Source organism: Theropithecus gelada, chromosome 1 (assembly GCF_003255815.1).
Source record: "Theropithecus gelada isolate Dixy chromosome 1, Tgel_1.0, whole genome shotgun sequence".
Taxonomy (NCBI): Eukaryota; Metazoa; Chordata; class Mammalia; order Primates; family Cercopithecidae; genus Theropithecus; species Theropithecus gelada.
In genome coordinates, this window is record NC_037668.1 from 12,859,996 (window position 1) to 12,882,569 (window position 22,574).

General features: G+C 47.0%; 1 protein-coding gene across 3 annotated transcripts in view; it reads right to left on the reverse strand.

The window, feature by feature from the left end:
• The window catches only part of PDZK1 (PDZ domain containing 1), a 35,233-nt gene extending 21,480 nt beyond the window's left edge, over positions 1–13,753 (reverse strand). The window contains exons 1-2 of one of the 3 annotated variants that reach the window (XM_025375442.1): positions 13,742–13,753; positions 12,815–12,898 (exon numbers count right to left, since the gene is read on the reverse strand). The gene's annotated coding sequence lies outside the window, so the exon portion shown is untranslated. Of the gene's footprint in view, positions 1–12,814; positions 13,041–13,741 lie in introns of those variants that run through there. The other 2 variants (XM_025375455.1, XM_025375448.1) reach the window with 2 other exon arrangements.
• Between the last annotated feature and the right edge of the window lie 8,821 nt (positions 13,754–22,574).

The window sequence follows — 22,574 nt, forward strand, 5'->3', positions numbered from 1 at the left end:
GTGAGCTGAGATCATGCCACTGCACTCCAGCCTGGTGATAGAGTGAGACTCCGTCTCAAGAAAAAAGAAAAAGAAAAGAAAAGCAATTCTGGAGCTGCTAGAGACCAGACAAAACATAGGCCATGGGGTAAGTAAATTCTTCTTCTGAAGAAGGAAAATAAATGGCAACTCCTTGAGGAGTGAAGTCAGCAGAATAACAAGATCTTCCTTCATTTCCTCAGTCCTAGTTGTCCACCCATGCCCAAAGGCTTCAGCTGTCTAATCTGAGCAGAAAAATTTAGCTTAAATTGTGTAACTCTGTAGACCGTGTCAGGTGATGCTAGCAATAATAAATCATGTCATTTGAAAACTCTCTACGGCACATTATCTCATTTAATGCTCACAATCACCTTACAAGTTTGATTCTCAATCCTAGCTGCCCCTCAGAATCACCTGTAGAGATTTAGAAAAATCGATGCTTAGGCCCCACCTCAGGTCTAATGCAGAACAAAAGATGTAAACCAGAGCAAAGGAACTAGAGCTTAAAGATCACCCTAGGCTGTCTCTGACTCCTCCTGTCTCCCCTCAGCCTCAGGATAACTCCCTCCCTCATGGGTCACAGAGGAATGTCGAGATTGAGTGAACTAATCACAGCCACCCTGGGCTCACCTTTATCCAACCTGCGAGGCCAAGGTGGCAGCCTGATTAGGAGAAGCTCTTGGTCACACCGTGCAGTCCTCGGGATCCTGTGTGCCCACAATCAGTGCCCCAGCCAGCAGGATAGGAGCGTGTCGCAACCTGCAATCCGTTCCTTGTGCCTCCCTCCCCAAGTTCTAGCTCTGAGTTGGGTGAGCATAGAACCAAGCAGATAAAACAACCTTTCACAGTTCGCATGGGCTCTTTATGCTATGAATTAAGTCTAGGGGATTGCTCCCCACCTCCCAAACCTAAACACCTTAAAAGCTGAGGCCGTTCCTCATCCCCCTCCAACCCTATGGGCAGAATCTACCCAGGACTGAGGCCCTACCTGTCATCCTATGAACCCTGGAGAAAAAGTGATGGTTGCCAGATTTACTCCACAGTTCTTTGCTCCCTACCAATCTCTTCCCTTTCCCAAACAATTAGCTTCTTCCGTTAGCATGCTGGGGCAGGTGAAATCTGTTTGGGATCATGAACATAGTTCCTTCTATTTTCCACTTCAGCATCAAGAAGATATACTACCCAAACCGGATTTCATTTGTTCATGCCACAGGCATCTGCCCCTCACTTATATGCAGAACACTGTCAAGTGGTTGACAGGATAAAGTTATACACCACCCCTATTCTCAAGAGACTTTATAGTTGAATAGAGTTAAGAAAAAGTTTTAGAACAAAAATAACTGGCCAGGTGCGGTGGCTCACACCTGTAATCCCAGCACTTTGAGAGGCCAAGGAGGGCAGATCATGAGGTCAAGAGATCTAGACCATCCTGGCCAACATGCGGAAACCCAATCTCTACTAAAAATACATAAATTAGCCGGGTGTGGTGGCGCAGTCACAGCTATTCGGGAGGTTGAAGCAGGAGAATCACCTGAACCAGAGAGTCGGAGGTTGCAATGAGCCGAGATCGCGCCACTGCACTCCAGCCTGGTGACAGAGCAAGACTCCGTCTCAAAAAAGAAAAAAGAAAGAAAGAAAAATATGATTGTGAGCAGAGTATAAGTGAGGTAAGACCTACAATATGAAACAAGTTAAGGAAACCTTCAAAAATTAGGCAGGACTTGATTTAAACCTTAACAACAGATGGATGACATTTCAACAAGTGCAGAAGGACGACACCGTTTTAGACACAGAACAGTGTGGACACCATGTTATGAAAGTGGGAAAGTTTCCCAGGTGCGGTGGCTCACACCTGTAATCCCAACACTTTGGGAGGAGGAGGCAGAGGTGGGCAGATCACTTGAGGTCAGGAGTTCAAGATCAGCCTGGCCAACATGGCAAAACCCTGCCTCTACCAAAAAAAAATACAAAAATTAGCCAGGTGTGGTGGTAGGCAGCTGTAATCCCGGCTACTGAGGAGGCTGAGGCAGGAGAATCACTTCAACCCAGGAAGCGGAGGTTGCAATGAGCCGAGACAGTGCCACTGCACTCCAACCCCGGTGACAGAGTGAGACACTGTCAAAAGAGACAAAGAGGAGGGAAGGAGGAGGGAAGGAGGAAGGGAGGGAGGGGAGGAGGAGGGATGGAGGGAGGGAGAGGGAGAGGGAGAGGGAGGGAGAGGGAGAGACAGAGAGAGAAAGAGAGAGAAAGAGGAAAAGCTTGGGTGTAGTCAAGGAAGAGCTAAAACCCAATGTGGTTGAAGGACAGCCAACAGAAGGGAAATCATGAGTGACAAATTAGACTATAAAGGCCATTAATATCAGCCCAAGGGATCTGGCCTTAGCTTGGTGGAAAGGGGCACCACTCAAGGCTTTTAAGCAGAGGAGTAACAGGATCAGAGTTGGGTTCCAAGAACGGCAGGTAGGCTGGATTCAAGCAAAGACACACTGCAGAGAGGCCGGGTAAGGGGCTGTTCTCAAAATCCTACTCACACGTGATAAAGGGCCTGACGCACATGGCAGCCGTCAGAATAGAATGAAGGTGACGGAGGTGGAGGAGCTACAGACAGGACTAAGTGACATTGTAGTAACTCTACAGCCTTGTTCCCTCAGATTTCTCCATGCAGAGATGATCTCAGACAGAACAGCTGTGACAACACAGATGTCCAAAACACTTCTTTACACTCACCATGACAAGCGTCCAGGAGGAACAACAGGTGTGCAGCACCCAGTCAGTGTCAGGGCCCACAGGCTCCTGCCACTCTTCCTAATGACGGCTTACTACCCTGGCATGTAGTTTTTTTATTCTGGTTTTGCTGTCATGAAAGCTCCCCTGTCACAGAGTGGCAAATGCACAGTTAAGTCTTCGGAGGCCACAGCTCAATTTGAACACAACTGTGCTTTGGGCTTCTCCTAGTCCAGGTGTTGCAAGGACGCTGTAGTTCTGTAGCCACTCACTTATTCTGCCTGCTTCTCCACAAGGGCCAGCTGTATACTTTCCCTGAACTGATGACCCTGGCTCAGTATTTTCTACTAAGCAGCCTGGATAGCTTTCCTACTTCAAACCCTGAACTCCCCTCTTCTATTATAGACTGATTTTTGCCCCCAACTTCCAATTCATACATTGAAGCCCTAATCCCCAATGTGACTGTACTTGGAGACAGGAACTTTAAAGAAGTAACTAAGGTTAAATGAGGTCATGAGGTTGGGACCCTAATTCAACAGAACTGACGCCCTTATGAAAAGAGGAAAAGACATCAGAGATGCACTTGCACAGAGAATAAAGCCATGTGAGGACACAGGGAGAAGACAGGAGAGGGGCTTCCAAGGACACAAACCTGTTGACACCTTGGACTTCCAGCCTCTAGAACCGTGAGAAAATAAATGTTACTTAAGCCACACCTTCGGTGGTCTTCTATTACAGCAGCTCTAGCACCTTCTGAGAAATACTGCCTACCCAGGCTGTGTGTTGGAAAGGGAATGTGTCAAAGGAAACTGAATTCATGCTTTGGTGACTGGCAGAAATGTGATGCCATTAAAAGACAGTGTAGGCATGAGGAATGAGATGGCAACATCAGTTTGAGGTAGGTTTCAATTAGAGGACTTGACAGAACATCACCTAGAGCTCAGGAGCTGCTGGACTAGAGTCCGGGTTTGGGACCATCTGCACGGCAGCACTACATGAAGCCCATCAATGAGAATACGAAAGGAGGGGGGCCAAGGATAAAGCCTTGTGCAATACCTATATCTAAGTGATAGGAAGATGAAACAAAAAGGCCAACGCGGTGGCTCACACCTGTAATCCCAGTACTTTGGGAGGCCGAGGTGGGTGGATCATTTGAGGTCAGGAGTTCAAGACCAGCCTGGCCAACTGGTGAAACCCCGTCTCTACTAAAAATACAAGAATTAGCTGGGTATGGAGGCACGCACCTGTAAGCCCAGCTACTTGGGAGGCTGAGGCAGGAGAATCACTTGAACCTGGGAGGCAGTGGTTGCGGTAAGCCGAGATCACACCACTGCACTCCAATCTGGGCAACAGAGTGAGACCCTATCCCAAAAAAACTAGAGAGAGAGAGGGAGGGAGGGGGAGAGAGAGAGAGAGAGGGAGAGGGGGAGGGAAGGAGGAAGGGGGGGAAGAGAGAGAGAGAGAGAGAGAAAGAAAAGGAATAATCAGAAATCAAAATGCCAAAATTTCAGTGTCATCAAAACTAAAAGAAGAATTTTAAGATGGGATAGTTAACAATGCCAAATAATGCTAAGAGGTAGAATGAAAACGGAAAATGCCACTGACATTCAGAAAATGGAAGTCTGGGCTTGATAAGACACTAAGAAGCAAGTGGATACCAAGTAACAGAGGCAACAAATATTGATACATTTGGGAAGAGATAAATGAGAGAGTTGGAGTAGCAGCTGGAGGGAAAAGCAGGATTGATGGATGATTTATTTATTTTTATTTTATTTTATTTTTTGAGACAGAGTCTCGCTCTGTCACCAAGGCTGGAGTACAGTGGTACGATCTCAGTTCACTGCAACCTCTGCCTCCCAGATTCAAGCGATTCTCCTGCTCAGCCTCCTGAGTAGTTGGGATTACAGGTGCGTGCCAACATACCCACCTTTTTTGTTTTTTGTTTTTTGTTTTTTTAGTAGAGACGGGGTTTCACCATGTTGGTCAGGCTGGTCTCAAACTCCTGACCTCATGATCCACCCGCCTCAGCCTCCCAAAGTGCTGGGATTACAGGCATGAGCCACTGCGCCCGGCCTGGATGTTTTTATTTTTAACATTAAGGAAATGATCGGCATGTTTCTATATCAAGAGATGATATGGAGAACATGGAAACTGGGATTAGCCTTGATGATCCTTGATGATCTTCTCTGGGGGCAGGAGAGAAGTAGAAAAAAATGGGATAAAGAAGAAAACAAGGTCACTTACCTCAGCATCAATCTCTCCTATGAAATAGTTGACAAAAATCAGGAACTTGGAGAATATGGAGCAAAAGTACCACAGAAAAACAGTCTCTAGGGTCAAACAGGTAAATCAGTGAAGGTGGCCAGGAGGGGACGGAGGAACAGCTGCTGCTCTTCATGAGAAGACAACTGCATGAGGAGGAGGAGGCCAGCATGCCACCTTTCAATTTTCAAGAGACTCTGGAAATCTAGATTTACATAAAATGTCCCCATTAAAAAAAAAACTGACAGCTCTTTCAAACTTAAAAGAAATTCTATGTAAACCAAAAAAGAATGGAGCCCCCGAGCTGGCGGTGAACTAAGGCAGTGAACTAATGGCCACAGCATTAGTTCACCACAAAGAGTCAATGAATTGAATTAAAATGTCTAAGAAAAAACTTAGGTTAAAAATATATATAAAATAAACTTGTAGCAGCAAGTTTATTTTTTCTCACAGTAATATACATCAAGAATAGAAAAGGAAAGTGGTAACTTTTACCCTAAATTGGGGCTTAACATGTTTTTAAAACATAAGAGTAGGCTGGGTGCAGTGGCTCACGCCCATAATCCCAGCACTTTGGGAGTCCAAGACGGGTGAATTACTTAAGGTCAGGAGTTCGAGACCAGCCTGGCCAATGTGGTGAAACCTCGTCTCTACTAAAAATACAAAAAAAAAAAAAGCCAGGTGTGATGACAGGCACCTATAATCCCAGCTACTCTGGAGGCTGAGGCAGGAGAATTGCTTGAACCCGGGAGGCGGAGGTTATGGTGAGCTGAGATTGCACCACTGCACTCCAGCCTGGGTGACAGAATGAGACTATGCCTCAAAAAATAAAAACTAAAGGCCAGGGGCAGTGGCTCACGCCTGTAATCCCAGCACTTTGGGAGGCCAAGGCAGGCAGATCATCTGAAGTCAGGAGTTTGAGACCACCCTGGCCAACTTGGCAAAACACCGTCTCTATTAAAAATACAAAATTTAGCCAGGCATGGTAGTGGGCGTCTGTAATCTCAGCTACTCAGGAGTCTGAGACAGGAGAATCACTTGAACCTGGAGGCAGAGGTTGCAGTGAGCCAAGATCACGACATTACACTCCAGCCTGGGCAACAAGTGAAACTCTGTCTCAATTTTAAAAAATAAAATTAAATAAATAAGTAAATTAGCTGGGCATGGTAGTGCATGCCTGTAATCGCAGCTACTCAGGAGGCTGAGGCACAGGAATCGCTTGAACCCGGGAGATGGAGGTTATAGTGAGCCGAGATTGCACCACTCACTCCAGCCTGGGCGACAGAGCAAGACTCCATCTCAAACAAACCCATAAGTGTAGGATGTGAGGATTTCTAGATTTACAAGGAGCACAGAGCTGGAATGAAGGGGGCTGTCACCAGCGATGGCCAGATGCAATGAACTACCATCAGGAAAGAAAGAGCCCAGGTACTGTCATCTCTGCTCATATTCCAAGGTCTGGGACTTAGAAGTGGCAGGATTATTCCATAAATATAGTCATCTACACCCGAACCCACCATCACCTTATCTAATAGTAATCAGGAATCAATTATGCAGTCAGTATCACACCATGAAGAAAACAGAGCCTCTCCCCACAAGGCACTTATGTAACCAACACGCAATCCATGAAAACACTAAACCCTAAAACCTTAGCAGGGGCCAGGCACGGTGGCTCACGCCTGTAATCCCAGCACTTTGGGAGGCCGAGGCAGGTGGATCACCTGAGGTCAGGAGTTCGAGACCAGCCTGGCCAATATGGTGAAACCCCATCTATACTAAAAGTACAAAAATTAGGTGGACCTGGTGGCATGCGCCTGTGGTCCCAGCTACTCAGGAGGCTGAGACAGGAGAATTGCTTGAACCCAGGAGGTGAAAGTTGCAGTGAGCCAAGATCGTGCCACTGCACTCCAGACTGGGCAACACAGCAAGACTCCGTCTCAAAAAAAAAAAAAAAAACACTTAGCAGGACTGCTGGTGAGGAATGTTTAACCCTAGTTACTTTGACTGTGGAAGGGTATCTGATTGTATAATCTAGTGTGAAACCATAGAGTAAGTTATTTCTGTTTCATTGAGGGATAAGGAAAAGAAACGGCAGGGTCTCTCTGGCAACATTCAACCTAGACATTATTTGCTTTCCACTGAACTCCACGCTTGCCTATAAAACATTCTGAACTTCAGCAAGAAAAAAGCAGCATTCTCAGGACGCTTGACCACAGTGTGCACTTTGAGGAATGCTGTTCTTGCAGCACTTGTGTGCATCTGTGTAACAAGAAAGAAGAAAACAAACCCACTAGACTTTTGTTAGGAAAATACAGTTGGTGGAGACTGTGCGATGTTAAGTCAGCAACTATAGACAGGCTGAGAATTCCTTACAGCCATCAGCCCTGACTCCAAGACTTCATGCCTCACACCAGCCATGGCTGGCCTCCTTCAGAGTCTGCCACAGAGCCTTGGCACATGCCGTTCCTTCCAACAGCATAAGGAAAATATCCTGCTGTATCTGAGCTGGTACTGACTGATGTCTCTAGCAAGGAAGAGACAAAGACAACTCAATTTCACCCTTCTTCAAATGTATTTTACCTAGAACAGATCGTATATTTTTATGCAGATCATATTTAAGGCTGCCTGGATTTCTCCTTTGAAAAGCAAGGCATATGGAAACTCAAATACTCAAGTGTATTTACTCCAGATAATTAATATCAAAAATAGAAGGAGAAGCAGGGCTCTAAGATATGTATTTGCTTAGTGTACTTTCCCATTGTGATAGTTACTGGTCTTAGCCAGACAGAAATTTCAAATGTGAGAAATCAATGAAATCTGTTCCACTGAGAATTATCTGGAGAAGAGTGATCACAGACCCACTGAGTAGTTTTTATTTCTCATTTATGATCAAGAATGGAATCTACTTATCTCAAAGTTCATTTGGCCTGCTGATACCAAGTGACTTCCCTACCCCCAGCCACCATAAACAATACTTTGTCCTATATGGCAAGACTCTGGGCTGGAGTTCAAGGCCTTTCGCAGTTGGATTGCTTATCTAAGAGTTCTATGAGTTGGGAGAGGGATGGAGCCAATATTGTGTGGAAACAGAGGCACCCACAGAGGGAGGACATCCTCACGCTGCTGATAGAACTAGTACCTGAAAATAGCTCAACCATCCTGAGGGTCAGCTGAGACAAGGGTTTTCCCCAAATCGACATTTTGTGTTACATGACTTTTTGAACTTGCATTTCTACCCCCCTCACTTTTTTTGATATATCTAAACTACTACAAGAGTCCCGCCTCAAGACAAACTTTCTGACCCTGGTTTTATGATACTATATTCTAAAAAAAAAAAAAAAAATCACTCAAGAAAAAGAAATTCAAGCTTCTTGCTCAGGCACTGAGGCTCAGCATAATCCAGCCCTACCTCAGGCCCCCAGCTCCTCAGCAAGCCCCAAATGGTCTATGCACGGTCACCCACACGAGCCTGCCCTTTGCTCATGCCCCATGCTCTGCCTGGAATCCCTTCCCCACTTCTGACTACTTATTCACAGTAAGTGCTAAGTAAACATTTTTTCCAAGTGAACAAATTTAAGACCTACCATTTTCAAGGCTCAGTTCAAATTTTAGATTATATACGAACCCTTCCATGACCACCACAGTCTGAAGGTATCATTTCATCTTCTGAATTTCAGTTATTGCTCATATACTTAACAAGTTCTATGTAATACCTGCTGCAAGGCAGGTATCAGGGTTCAATCCAGAATAGCTACCATCCTGCCCTGAAAGAGCCCGGAGTCCAGTGGGGAGAGCTATGAAGCATAACTGCTGAACAACGGTGTGGGTGCTGGAATATTTAAATACAAAGCCTTTCTTATTGTTTTATGTATTTATTGAGCTCCTACTAGGATTAGCCTAGGTACTTTTTGTGGGTTCTGATTCAATCCTGATGGGCCATTTTACAAGGAAAAAGAAAAGAGACTCTGAAAAGTTAACTTGGTTTTCCCTGGCTATTTGGATAAGCAGAGTCTGGATTCAAACCCAGTTGAGTCTGGATTCCTTCCACCATCTATCCTGCCTCCCAAGCCTGATGTGTAGAATGTATTCTGGAAATACGTGTGGTCAGACTGGGAAGAGGAAGCCATCCCAGGCAGAAGGAACAGCACGAGATGCATTCCCAGAATGGCGAATGGTTCAGGAAGGTCAGAGCACAGTTACATGTTGAAAAAAAGAAGTAGGTTAGACTGTGAAGCACCTCGGACTCAATCCAGTAGACTATAGAGGAGCTTCAGGGTCCATGTCGTGTGTCCCCAGCAAGATAAGCTTTGTGTGTGTGTGTGTGTGTGTGGTGGGGGAACGGAATCTCGCTCTTGTGGCCCAGGCTAGAGTGCAGTGGTGCGATCTCGGCTCACTGCAACCTCCGCCTCCTGGATTCAAGCAATTCTCCTGCCTCAGCCTCCTGAGAAGCTGGGATTGCAGGTGCCCGCCACCACACCCGGCTACTTTTTGTATTTTTAGTAAAGACAGGGTTTTGCCATGTTGGCCAGGCTGGTCTCAAACTCCTGACCTCAAGGGATCCACCCTCCTCAGCCTCCCAAAGTGCTGGGATTACAGGCGTGAGCCATCGTGCCCAGCCAAGATAAGCTTTCTTAAGAGCAGGCACCACAGCCCCTTTCTGTATTTTCACATCATCAAGTTTGTATTCAATACAACTGGTGGAAAGCCACGGGCTTTTCTGGATCATTTAGTTTCACGTCCCCAGTGGGACCCCGTAGTTCTATGCAGCTTTATGAATGCCAACTATCTGTGCCTCCAACAAGGCTTGGCAACTCAGAAACCAGTGACCACCTCAGACCAACAGCAAACCTCCTCTAGTTGCTGCTAAGTGGGCTAGGACTATCTTTTCTACTTATCAAAACTCCTGCCATTCCCTGGGTTCCTTCATTTCCGGGGGTCATGTAATAGCAAAGCTGTCTGAAGATTATCTCAATAGCACTTACGATGTGCTAGGCACTATGTGCATTCATTTAACCCTCGTAACTTCTGGAACTAGATTCTAATATGCCCATTTGACTGATGAGGAAATAGAAGCTCAGAGAGTAAAAGTCAGTCTGATCTGGAGTGCAGGTTTCCAATCCCAATGCTCATTTGCTTAATCACTTAGCCATGATACCCATCAGGCAAAGAGATTCAGGAAATCTGGGCAGTCCCTCATGAAGGACCAAAGAAAGAAGTTGCTGAGATCTTGAGGAAAACACGTCTAGCTCCAGCTTGCCACTCTCATCGCATCCCTGTGCAACGAATGCAAGAATCATTTCACTAAGATGTGACCAGAAAAACCCATTCCCACATGATTAGACCCTGGACTTCAGACGCCCTGAGAGAGTATTGGAGTCCTTCAACCTCCTTTCCTGAGGAACACCTTATCAAAGTCATCACCATCTGCATCTATTCTTCCAGCTCCTTCCCTGCCACACCAATTCCATTTATGCAAATGTGTTTGTGCCAGGTAGTGCTCAAGGGGCTGGTAATACAGCAAGTAACACAAATGATAAGATCCCTGCAGTCTTGAAGCTTAACATCTGGTAAAGGTGACAAGTAAGAGAGATGATTTTTTTTTCTCAAGATGGAGGCTCACTCTGTCACCCAGGCTGGGGTGCAATGGCACAATCTTGGCTCACTGCAACCTCCACCTCCCAGGTTTAAGCAATTCTCCTGCCTCAGCCTCCCAAGTAGCTGGGACTACAGACGTGCGGCACCACGCTCGGCTAATTTTTGTATTTTTAGTAGAGATGGGGTTTCACCATGTTGGCCAGGCTGGTCTCGAACTCCTGACCTCAGATGATCCACCTGCCTCGGCCTCCCAAAGTGCTGGGATTACAGGCATGAGCCACCGCACCTGGCCAAAATGAGATGATTTCTGATGGTACATGCTATGAATGATAGAGATACTGGTGGCGTGGAGATGGGAGGCTGTTTTAGAAAGTCCTTCCTGGGAGGTGACATTTGAATTCATACCCAAATGACAAGGAGCTACCCTTCAAGGCTCCAGGATCTACCTTATACTTGGCCAACTGAAAAAGACATTAACGATGATCTGGTCTCAACTTCTTATTTGTCAGTGAGCAAACAGAAGCTCAATGAGATTAAAAGACTAGGACAAGGTTTCCCAACTGACTAAAATTTGTTTCTTCTTACTATTCTATAGAGACTTTCAATATACACATTTGAAATCTAGGCATCTTAAGTTGTGTTTTTAACACATTCATGGTTTTTTTTTGTTTGTTTTTGAGACAGGGTCTCACTCTGTCACCCAGGTTGGAGTGCAATGGTGCAATCATGGCTCACTGTAGCCTCGACCTCCTGGGCTCAAGCAGCCCTTCCATTTCAGCCTCCCAAGCAGCTGACACCACAGACACGTGCCACCATGCAGGATTAATTATTATTTTTTGTAGAGATGGAGTCTCACTTCATTGCCGAGGCTGGTCTGGAACTCCTGGCCTCAAGTGATCCTCCCGCTTGGGCCTCCCAAAGTGCTGGGATTACAGGCATGAGCCGCCATTACCTGACCACACATTTGTACTTATAATTTTATTTTCAGTACACTCTTGGGGAAAAAATGACAGGCCTTCACTTGATCGATAATGAAATCGAGCCTCCAGTTGGCTGAGTAGTTTGTCTAACGGCCTGTCACTAGCAACTGAATGAAAACTCTGATGATTTGTATTCTAGTCCTGTGTTCTTTCACCTGGGTGAGAAGTAGCTGCCTAGGCAGTGGTCTGTGAATATAAGACATCATTACCAGCAACTTCACACCCTATGGTGCAAAGAACATACAAAAGTCAAAGATAAGCACAAATTACTATCGTAACACAGAAATTCAAAGACCCTGAGTAATTTGCTGCAGACTTCAGATGACTAGACAATCATGGCCTGAGGCAGTCCCCGCTATCCCCTCTTGCCTTCTGGGTACAAGACTGAAAGCTGCCCTGGTGACACATTGCAGAGATTTTAGTAAATAAAGAAGAATGTGTTTCTCAGAGCCAAACCCAAATTTTCATAGCTGGATCCAACCCAGACCGGGAGTCTTCATAGCGAGTGAACCCTTAGGTGAGTGTCACATTTAAGTCTCATGACTCTTCTGCTTAAGCAATAAACTACTAGTGGTTCCCAAACCTACCTGCACTGATCAGAATGATCTGGGAGAGTTTTCAAATAAAGATCTTTCGATTCACACAAGACCTGGAGACTTAGAAATGCCAAAGGTGAGAGCCTGGGGAATGTAGGCTTTAACATTCAGCCAGCCTGGAAATTCACTGGTTTTTCTCATGTCTTAGTGCTGCAATGTGATACAGAGAGGAAAGATGCCACTTTTATTATCAAGTGGGCAAGCTAAGTTAGGCTGCATCCTTTAAGGGCTGCTTCCAGAAGAGTCTTCTCTGCTACCCAAGGCCCCTGTACCAGTAGGAAGGTCCTGGGCGTATCCGCCTGGTTACCTGTGAAGTCTGTTGTCTCATTCCCTTTGGCTGCACATCAAACCCCCGCACGACCCAGGGAAAGCTTTTTCTGAGATCGGCTTGCCAATTTCTTTGTGAAACAGACCCTAGCCTGCAAGGGTGAGGCGCCTCTCCAGCAGAAAGAATCTCAGAGCGTGGATCATCCCTCACCCGCAGCCACCGCCAAACGGGCCTGGCTCCCTCCCCATGGGATTCTTCTCCGCCCTAGACAGCCAGCTACTGGCTTGGAAAAAGAGAAAGAGAAAAGGAAAAGAAAGAAGGTAATTCAGGCCTCAGTGGCCAGCGCCCTCAAGGACACGAGCAGTTCTTACCTGGAGATGGAAGAGGAGCCGCTCTGTTCGTTCGCTCAGGAATTCTGTCTCTGCAGGTGAGCACTAGGCTTGCAACTCGCTGGACTTTGAACAAAGGTTGATTTAAAAGCTAATGTATTTAACAGGGACATGTGGTCTGAATTCAAGTGACCTCTGTCCTGCTTCCTGCCAGCTGGCTGGGCCCTGAGCTGGAAAACCTGACAAACCTCAGCAAACCAAATGCTCTGGCCCACCTGCCTGGCCCTGCGGGGAGGCTGCTGCTCGCCAGACACTCCCAGAGAACGAGGAGGAGAGAGGGGGCGAAGGACAGCCAGAGAGGAGGTGCCTCCGCTTTCCTTGGTACTCTCCCTTTGGCAGATGCCTTGGTCACACCCAACCAACCCCCAATCCTGTTAGGGTCCTCCAGTCCCCCATCCCGGGGTCAGGGCCGAGACTCATACAGGAGCATCCTCAATCACTGAGGCCTCCTCAAGGAGCAGTAGCCTGTAACACTCCCACCCAGGAGGCCAGTAAGCCCCAGGAAATGGGGCCAAGCGTTCAGGGCACCCATCCTGCTTCCCTCCACCCTGGATTCTCACTTGTGTGCTCCCTAGGAGTTTAGCAAGCAAAGCCCTTGCTCTTATGTCCCAGGCTTCCTTCTTCTTATCCACTCTCTCCCCTCTCTTTTTTTCTTCTTTCTCACCTGACGGTGCTCTTTCTGTTCTCCAGCCTAGCGATAATTGTCTTCGCTTCCCACACTCAGAGTCTCTCAGGCAAGCCCAGCAGGGTAGGTGGAAGGCATTTTTACAAACCCCTCTATCCTGCTGCCTTGCTGCCCAAGAAGTAGGCTGGTGCCGGTGTGCTCAGCCCCCAGCCCTAGCCGCGATCAGCAGCTGATTCCTATCAGCAGCACCCACAGACAGTTCTAGCACTGGCCTTCTCACTGACCTGGATCCTCAGCCCACACTGCAAATCAGGGCAAGAGATTGCTCCCGGCACTCAGGCAAAGCAAACCACAGGCCGAGGACTGCGTGACCTCACCCCTCTTCCACCCACACTGCAAAGGCCATTTGTCTTTGCTGGGCCTTGGCTTGGCCCCCAACAAAGACATGACCTGAGCCAGTGGATAAACGGTTTAAAATGACAAACACTGAGCGGCTTCCTCATACCAGCTTATCTTCCTCCACCTCGGGGATAAGCCCTCTTGGCCTCCTCTATATCTTTCAAAGCAGAAGGCAGAATGGGAAAATCTGGATTTTAGGATCAGAACACCTGAGTTCACTGTAATCCCAGCACTTTGTGAGGTCGAAGCGGGCAGATTGCCTGAGCTCAAGAGTTCAAGACCAGCCCAGGCCACATGGTGAAACCCCATCTCTACAAAAGTTAAAAAAAAAAAGCCAGGCATTGTGGTACATGCCTGTAGTCCCAGCTACTCTGGAGGCTGAAGTGGGAGGATCACTTGATTGAGAGGCAGAGGTACAGTGAGCGGTGATCATGCCACTGCACTCTAGCCTCAATGACAGAGGGAGACCCTGTCTCAAAAAAAAAAAAAAAAAGAAAGAAAGAACACCTGAGTTCAATTCTGATGCCACCATTTCCCAGGTGTTTGATCCAAAGTAATTCAGTTTTAGCTCTCTGGGCCTCACTTACCTTCATCACATATAAATAGCTGTTATTGTATGGTTTTTAAAAAATTGCGGGTTTTTTGTTTGTTTGTTTTTTGTGTTTTTTGAGATGGAGTCTCACTCTGTTGCCCAGGCTGAAATGCAGTGGTGCACTCTCGGCTCACTGCAACATCCGCTTCCTGAGTTCAAGTGATTCTCCTGCCTCTGCCTCCCGAGTAGCTGGGATTACGAGAGCCCACCACCATGCCTGACTAATATTTTTGTATTTTTAGTACAGACAGGGTTTCACCATGTTGGCCAGGCTGGTCTCGAACTCCTGACCTCAAGTGATCCACCCGCCTTGGCCTCCCAAAGTGCTGGGATTACAGGCCTGGTGTATTCCTTTTGTATCTGGTTTATTTCATTCAATGTGATGTTTGTGAGGTTCACTCATGTTGCTGTGAGTAGCCGTAGTTCATTTGTTTTCATACTAGGATTGCATTTACATAATGTCCAAATATAGGGCAGAACTTTGGGGGATTCCCAGTTAGGTGGTAACACATGACCGCAACTTCTGGTATACTGGCAAGATTCTAATTCTTGAGCTAAGTGAAGGTTACACAGGTGTTTAAGATTAATTATTGAGCTATGCATTTTTGTTTCATGCACTAATTCTGTATAAATAATAATTAAATTATATTGAAATTTTAAACATTACAATATGTGTATAGCATACTGGAGTAAGAAGAAGCTCTTCAAGGCTAGAAGTGACCTGCCTGAGGATTTCAGCTGTGCTCAGCTCTGCATGATCTATTCAAAAGTGGAAGGGATCAGTATTGTGGCATGCCAATAACCTACATGTGGCACACCTGAGCAATCTGGTCAGGAAGCTTTGATCTCTCCACTTCAATTTTTAAAAATTGGCTGGGCACAGTGGCTCATGCCTATAATCTCAGCACTTTGGGAGGTTGAGGTGGAGGAATGCTTGAGTCCAGGAGTTTGAGACCAGCCTGGGCAACATGGTGAAACCCTATCTCTACAGAAAATACAAAAATTAGCTGGGTGTGGTGGTGCACACCTATAGTCCCAGCTACTCAGGAGACTGAGGCAGGAGGATTGATTGAGCCTGTGAGGTCAAGGCTGTAGTGAGCCACGATCATGCCACTGGATGCCAGCCTGGACTACAGAGCGAGACCCTGTCTCAAAAAAAAAAAAATTAAATTGTGGTAAAATATTCATAACAAAAAAATTACCATTGTAATCATTTTGAGTATACAATTCAGTGGCATTAAGTACTTTCACACTGTTGGGCAACCATCACCACCATCCATCTCCAGAACTTTTTTATCTTCCCACAGTGAAACTGTGTAGCCATTGAACATGATTTTCTATTCCCTCCTCCCCAGCCCCTGGCAACCACCTTTCTACTTTGTTTCTACAAATTTGACTACTCTAAGCACCTTCTATGTGTGGAATAGTATACTATTTGTTCTTTTGTGACTGGCTTATTTCACTTAGCAAATGTCTTCAAAGTTCATTCATGTTGTAGCACATGTCAGAATTGCCTTCCTTTTGAAGGGTGAATAATATTCCACTGTGTACATACACCACATTTTATTTATTCATCCATCACGGAATGAATTGCTACCACCTTTAGGCTGTAGTCAATCATACTGCTGTGAAAATGGATGTGCAAATATTTGTTCAAGTCCCTGTTTTCAAATCTTTGGGGTATTTGCCCAGAAATGGAATTGCTGGATCATACATTTAATTTCTTCAGGAACTGCCATACTGTTTTCCATGGTGTCTGCACCATTTTACCTTCCCACCAGCAACATAGAAAGGTTCCAATTTCGCCATATTCCCATGAACACTTGTTATTTTCTGTTTTTTGTTGGTTGGTTGGTTTGTTTTTTAAATGATGGCCATTTTAATGGGTTTGAGGTGACATCTCATTGTGGTTTTGATTTGCATTTCCTTAATGATTCATAATGTTGAGCATCTTTTCATGTGCTTACTGGCCATTTGTATCTTCTTTAGATAAATGTCTATTCAATTTGCCCATTTTAAAAATCAACTTGTTTTTGTTGTTATTGAATTGTATCATCTCAATTTTTCTTTATTATAAAACAAAGACTCAGAGAAGTGAAGTGACTTAGCCAAAGTCACCTCAGGCAGAAACATGGCTAAAAACACTGTGCTCCTGCTTTCATGGCCAATGCCCTTTCTACTATACCAGTCTGCCTGGTTTAATGGGTATCCTCACATTTTTCTCCAACTTCAGGTCTGATTGTCCTAGTACGCATGTCCTACTACCCTGTCTTTTTAGTAGCTCATTAACTTACTCTGAGCCTGGAATTTTAAGCCCCAGTGGTTTTCTCTCCCTGTGTAGAGTCAGTATTTATGACAGGCTCCCTTTCCACTCTCTCTGTTACTCTGGCCTCATCCCACCTTAAGTGGCAGCCTGTGTACTCTGCATACCTTTGGAGGAATTTATTAGGCCAGGGTCCAGATGCAAGACTGAGATAAATGTTTTACAGCAGTGTGGGTGACAAGCTGGAGATACGGCAATGCCACTTGGCTGCAGCACACACTGGCCCCACATGACTGCTGACTGGAGCTTTCTAGTTCTTTTCAGTAACCAGGTGTCAGGACAGGGGAGGCCTGAGGATCCTTGGAGAGCTGGGAATTATTAACACTTGCAAGCTGGCTGCCAAGAATATCCGAGTAGTAATTCACTTGCTCCTCCTTTTCCCAGATGAGGGGTCAGAATACACAATCCTTTTCCACCACAAGAAAAAGGCACAGAACAAGAACATGCCATGGTCTGGGTTCCTGCATGTAGCAAGGTCTGGTCTTGGCACTCTTGGAGTATTGGTTAAAAGGATATTTGGTTGCCCCTTTGTAAGAGATACAGAAACAATCAGTGGTCCTTGGGCAGTTTGGATTCTGCCTTAAAAAGCCAGATCCTCAAGGGCCCCCAACGGTCCAGAATGGGAAACAGGAGAAGAGCAAGAAAAGTGTCAGGGATCTCAAGGCCACAGCCTCAGCCCGACCTCATCCTTCTGGGGACCATCCCATCCAGAGGTAAAGGGTCAGTGAGAAAGAGGCAGGAACCATGAACAGCCTAGTTGCCCAAGTCTGTAGCTTGATTTAAAAGACATCCCTCGGCCGGGCGCGGTGGCTCACACCTGTAATCCCAGCACTTTGGGAGGCCGAGGCGGGCGGATCACCTGAGGTCGGGAGTTCGAGATCAGCCTGGCCAACATGGAAAAACCCCGTCTCTACTAAAAGTATAAAATTAGCCGGGCGTGGTGGCACATGCCTGTAATCCCAGCTACTCGGGAGGCTGAGGCAGAAGAATCGTTTGAACCCAGGAGGCAGAGGTTGCAGTGAGCCGAGATCGCACCACTGCATTCAAGCCTGGGCAACAAAGTGAGACTCCGTCTCAAAAAAAAAAAAAGACATCCCTGCCAGGCGCAGTGGCTCACGCCTGTAATCCCCACACTTTGGGAGGCCAAGGTAGGTAGATCACCTGAGGTCAGGAGATCGAGACCAACCTGGCCAAAATGGCAAAACCCTGTCTCTGCTAAAAATACAAAAAAAAAAAAAAAAAAAAATCATCCAGGCATGGTGGCAGGTGCCTGTAATCCTAGCTACTTGGGAGGCTGAGGCAGAAGAATTGCTTGAACCTGGGAGGTGGAGGTTGCAATAAGCTGAGATCGTGCCATTGCACTCCAGCCTGGGCAAGAGACCAAGACTCTGTCTCAGAAAAAAAAAGACATTGCACCTCAAAGTATTGCTTCTCCCAGAATGGTTCCAGTGCCCCCTGACATTCTAGCTTGGAGAGCAAACTAATTGTGCCCATCCTGTTTTCTCTGTTGCTTAGAATTCTTGACAGGATGCCGGGCGCGGTGGCTCACACCTGTAATCCCTGCACTTTGGGAGACCGAGGCAGTTGGATCACTTGAGATCAGGAGTTTAAGGCCAGCCTGGCCAACATGGTGAAACCCCGTCTCTACTAAAAATACAAAAAATGAGCTGTGCCTGGCGGTGGGCACCTGTAGTCCCAGCTACTCGGGAGGCTGAGGCAGGAGAATCACTTGAACCCAGGAGGCGGAGGTTGCAGTGAGCCGAGGTTGCGCCACTGCACTCCAGCCTGGGCAACAGAGTGAAAGAGCGAAACTCTGTTTCAAAAAAAAAAAAAGAATTCATGCCAAGGAAAAAGCAATGCTTGTCTTGTTTTTTGGAAATGTAGTCTCGCTCTGTCACCCAGGCTGGAGTGCAGTGGCACAATCTCAGCTCACTGCAACCTCTGCCTCCTGGGTTCAAGTGATCCTCCTGCCTCAGCCTCCCAACCGGGATTCCAAGTGTGCTCTACCACGCCTAGCTAATTTTTGTATTTTCAGTAGAGACAGGGTTTCACTATGTTAGCCAGGCTGAATTTGAACTCCTGACCTCAAGTGATCCACCCATCTCAACCTCCCAGAGTACTGGGATTGCAGGCATGAGCCACCATACCTAACCAATGCTTGTCTTTATTATCCACTGAAGAAAGTACATTTCCTCCTCCGAAGCCCAAGTCAGCAGGAGGATGGCCCCACCCGCTTTGCCTTAGGGTAGAGTGCAGCCTCTGTGCCTCCAGACAACTGTAGACGTGCCTGCAATTCCACTCAGCTGAGTATTTTTTTGCTAAGCACCCTTTGCTAAGTACTACCTATTAATTTCCTCTGGGTCAATTGAAAATACCAGGGAGGGTAAATGTTAAATCCTTGATGGAAGAGTGAGGCATCAAGGCCTGGGACTCTTCGTGCCTGGGGGAAGGTTGAGAAAGAATGGCCATTGCCAAGTGTGGGAGACCAGTTTCCCCAACTTCTTCAGCCAAAGACAGCTTCACAGGTGACTTTCAGAGGAGCCCTGCACTGGGACTCACATAGTGTGACTTGCAGGCAGCTCTCGGAGATGATGAGCCAAAGAGGACGGGGGACCTGCAGTTGCAGGCCACACCCTGTCACCGTGGCATCCAGCAGGCCGTGGGGCCTGCAATGGGGAGAGTCACATTCCCCTAGGCATTCACACAGCAGAGTGCAGCTTCGTGGGGGTGGGTGAGGGGGAGCCACCCCACGGTACAGACAGAGCCGTGACTGCAGCCGTTTCTGCCGTGAGGCTGGTGTGTCCTGGAGACACTCGGGCTGTCCCTGTGGAAATGGGTGTGCAGAGCCGGTGGCAGTGTTTAAGCCAGCAACCCCACAGGCCTGGTCTCCCTCAGGAGGAGGCCTGGCCGTAAAGGAACTTGGCGTCTTCTATGACCTGAGAGGGACAAGACAGGCTCTTCAGGACACCAAAGTAATTTGGGCACATTTTTGTGTGCCTTCTGTTTTAAAAGACAGAACTTAAGAGTACCTGGTGAGCCATTCACTACAGACTGGAAATTAGAATGGAGGCTGAGAGAGACATTTTCTCCAGGGCCTGCCGTGTCATCTTGATACCCAAACCCCTGAAACTGCCACCTCTGTCCCCACAATAAAACAGCCCTGAGGCCAGGCGCGGTGGGTCATGCCTGTAATCCCAGCACTTTGGGAGGCCAAGGCAGGTGGATCACCTGAGGTCAGGAGTTCAAGACCAGCCTGGCTAACGTGGCAAAATCCTGTCTCTACCAAAAATACAAAAATTAGCTGGGCATGGAGGTGCGTGCCTGTAGTCCCAGCTACTCAGGAGGCGGAGGCAGGAGAATTACTTGAACCTGGGAGGCAGAGCTTGCAGTGAGCTGAGATTGTGCCACTGCCCTCCAGCCTGGGCGACAGAGGGAGACTCCATCTCAAAAAAAAAAAAAAAAGCGAAACAAAACAAAAAAAAAACAGCCCTGACTCCCTCTCCATATTCTATCATTATTCTATTACCAAGGACTCTGGGCAAAAGGCCAGCAATGACAGTGGCTGGGGCAGGGGCTGAAATGCCTACATAACTTTGCTGTATGTGCCTCTGGCTCTGAGGCTTGGTTTCCTTCCAGAAAACTGTTGGCTGTGCTAGGTGTCAGTTCACCCTTCTCTGGGGGAGAGGCTGGGCCTTGCACCAGTCCCTGGAGCTTCGAATGTGCTTTCTCACAGCTACTGGGGCAGTAGGCCCTGAACTGGGCCAAGGTCAGAGTTACTCTCCCTCACCCACGCTCACCAAACTCACATATGCTAAGCAACAAGGGGCAATGTGACAGGAGAATGAGTTCTACTCTCTACATGCAGGTGTAGCCTCTGGCACCTTCATGGCCTGGAAGTCTAATACAATCCAGTGAAATGTGGAAATAGCTACAAAGCTAGAGTTACCTTTGGTTGCAGTGAACACACGAGACTTGGACTAAGCCGAGGCAGGTGGCAGGTCTGAGCCGTGCACCTGACAAGGAAGACTGACAAACTGGACTCTGTTCAGAGAACAGTGGAAAGGACAAACAAAATATTGGAACCATGAAAGCATTGAAATAATTATAAGAAATAATTGCAGGAGCTGGGGATATTTAGCCCAGAAAGGAGAAACACTAGAATGATTAACTTTCTTCGGAGATTTGATAGACTCCCGAGTAGAAAGGAAAACTAGGTAATGCTGGCCGGGCGCAGTGGCTCACACCTGTAATCCCAGCACTTCGGGAGGCTGAGGCAGGTGGATCGCCTCAAGTCAGGAGTTTGAGAACAGCCTGACTAATATGGTGAAACCTCTTCTCTACTGAAAAAATACAAAAAAATTAGTCGGGCGTGGTGGCGGGTGGCTGCAATCCCAGCTGCTTGGGAGGCTGAGGCCCAAGAATCACTTGAACCCAGGAGATGGAGGTTGCAGTGAGCCAAGATTGTGCCACTGCATTCCAGCCTGGGCAACAGAGGGAGACTGTCTCAAAAAAAAAAAAAAGAAAGAACACTAGGTAATGATACTAGCCCACACCTGAGTACTTCGTATATGCCAAGCACCATGTCAATTGTTTTACACACTTTTCTCATTTACTCTAAACAGCAGTTCTGTGACATTGTTATCCCCATTCCACAGTTGAAGAACATACAGAAAAGGTGAATGACTTATCCAAGGTCACATAGTAAGTGGTGGAGTCAGGATGTAAATCCAGGCGTCTGCCGCATGTGCCTGAGACTTGCCTGCCATCCGTAGACATTTCCCATGTGGGGCCCTCAGCAGACTTCATGGAAAGTTACAGGCAGGCAGGACTGACAGCAGCACAAGGAAGAATTTTACTGGAAGTATTCCACAAGGGATATTGCGTGGATACTTTGGGTGGTGGTGAGCTGCAGAACAGTAGAGCGATTCAAGCAGAGGATGCAAGAGGTATTACCCTGAACGGTTTGCAAGGAGCATTACAGCAGCAGTAGCACCAGGGAACTTGTTAGGAATACAGCTTCTTGGACCACCCCCACCCCTGCCCTGAGACCCTGAATCAGAGATTCTGCAGCTGGGCCCAGCCATCTGAATTGTTCAAAGATGCCCTCCTGGTGATGTTAATACACGCTCAAGTTTGGGAACGAATGGCATGCAAGCGTCTGCACGTTTCCAGGGACTAGAAGACTGCTGCAGTGTCCTGCTTCCAAAACCCCATAATTCTACAGAAGTCAGATGGAAATACAATTCAATGTCCACTCAGTTTTTCTTTTTCTAAATCGTATCCAGTTACACAATTTAGCAACTGATAGATTGTTTTCAAGATATTCAAAGGCCCACAGGATACAGATTTGGGAGGCTGTGGATGACCAGGAGGCAGCCTAGATTTCAGCCACCTCATTGTTTCACTGACTTCCAAGCCAGCCCCACATGTCCCTGCTCCTTGCTGGTTCACACTGTTTCTCTACCCCTGCCTTTTGAAATCCTGCCTTCTTTCAAAGCTCAATTTAAATGTCACATTGTCCTCACAGAGTGCCTAACACTGTCTGCGCCCACAGGGCAGTCTCCTTTTCTTCCTCCCAACCTCCCCTGCTTCCTGGCTTCTCTCTCACTTCTGGGGTACTTATAGCTGTTGGTGCATTCTGTTCCATCTCACAGGGATGCAGGCCTCTCTCAACAGTGTGCTCGCCTTGAGAGCAGGCCCCATTCAGTCATCGACAACCCCACAGGGCCTGGCACACAATAACCTTGTAAGAAGTGACCCAAAGTAACATTTGCAGAAAACTGTGCATGCCACTGTTTGCAGG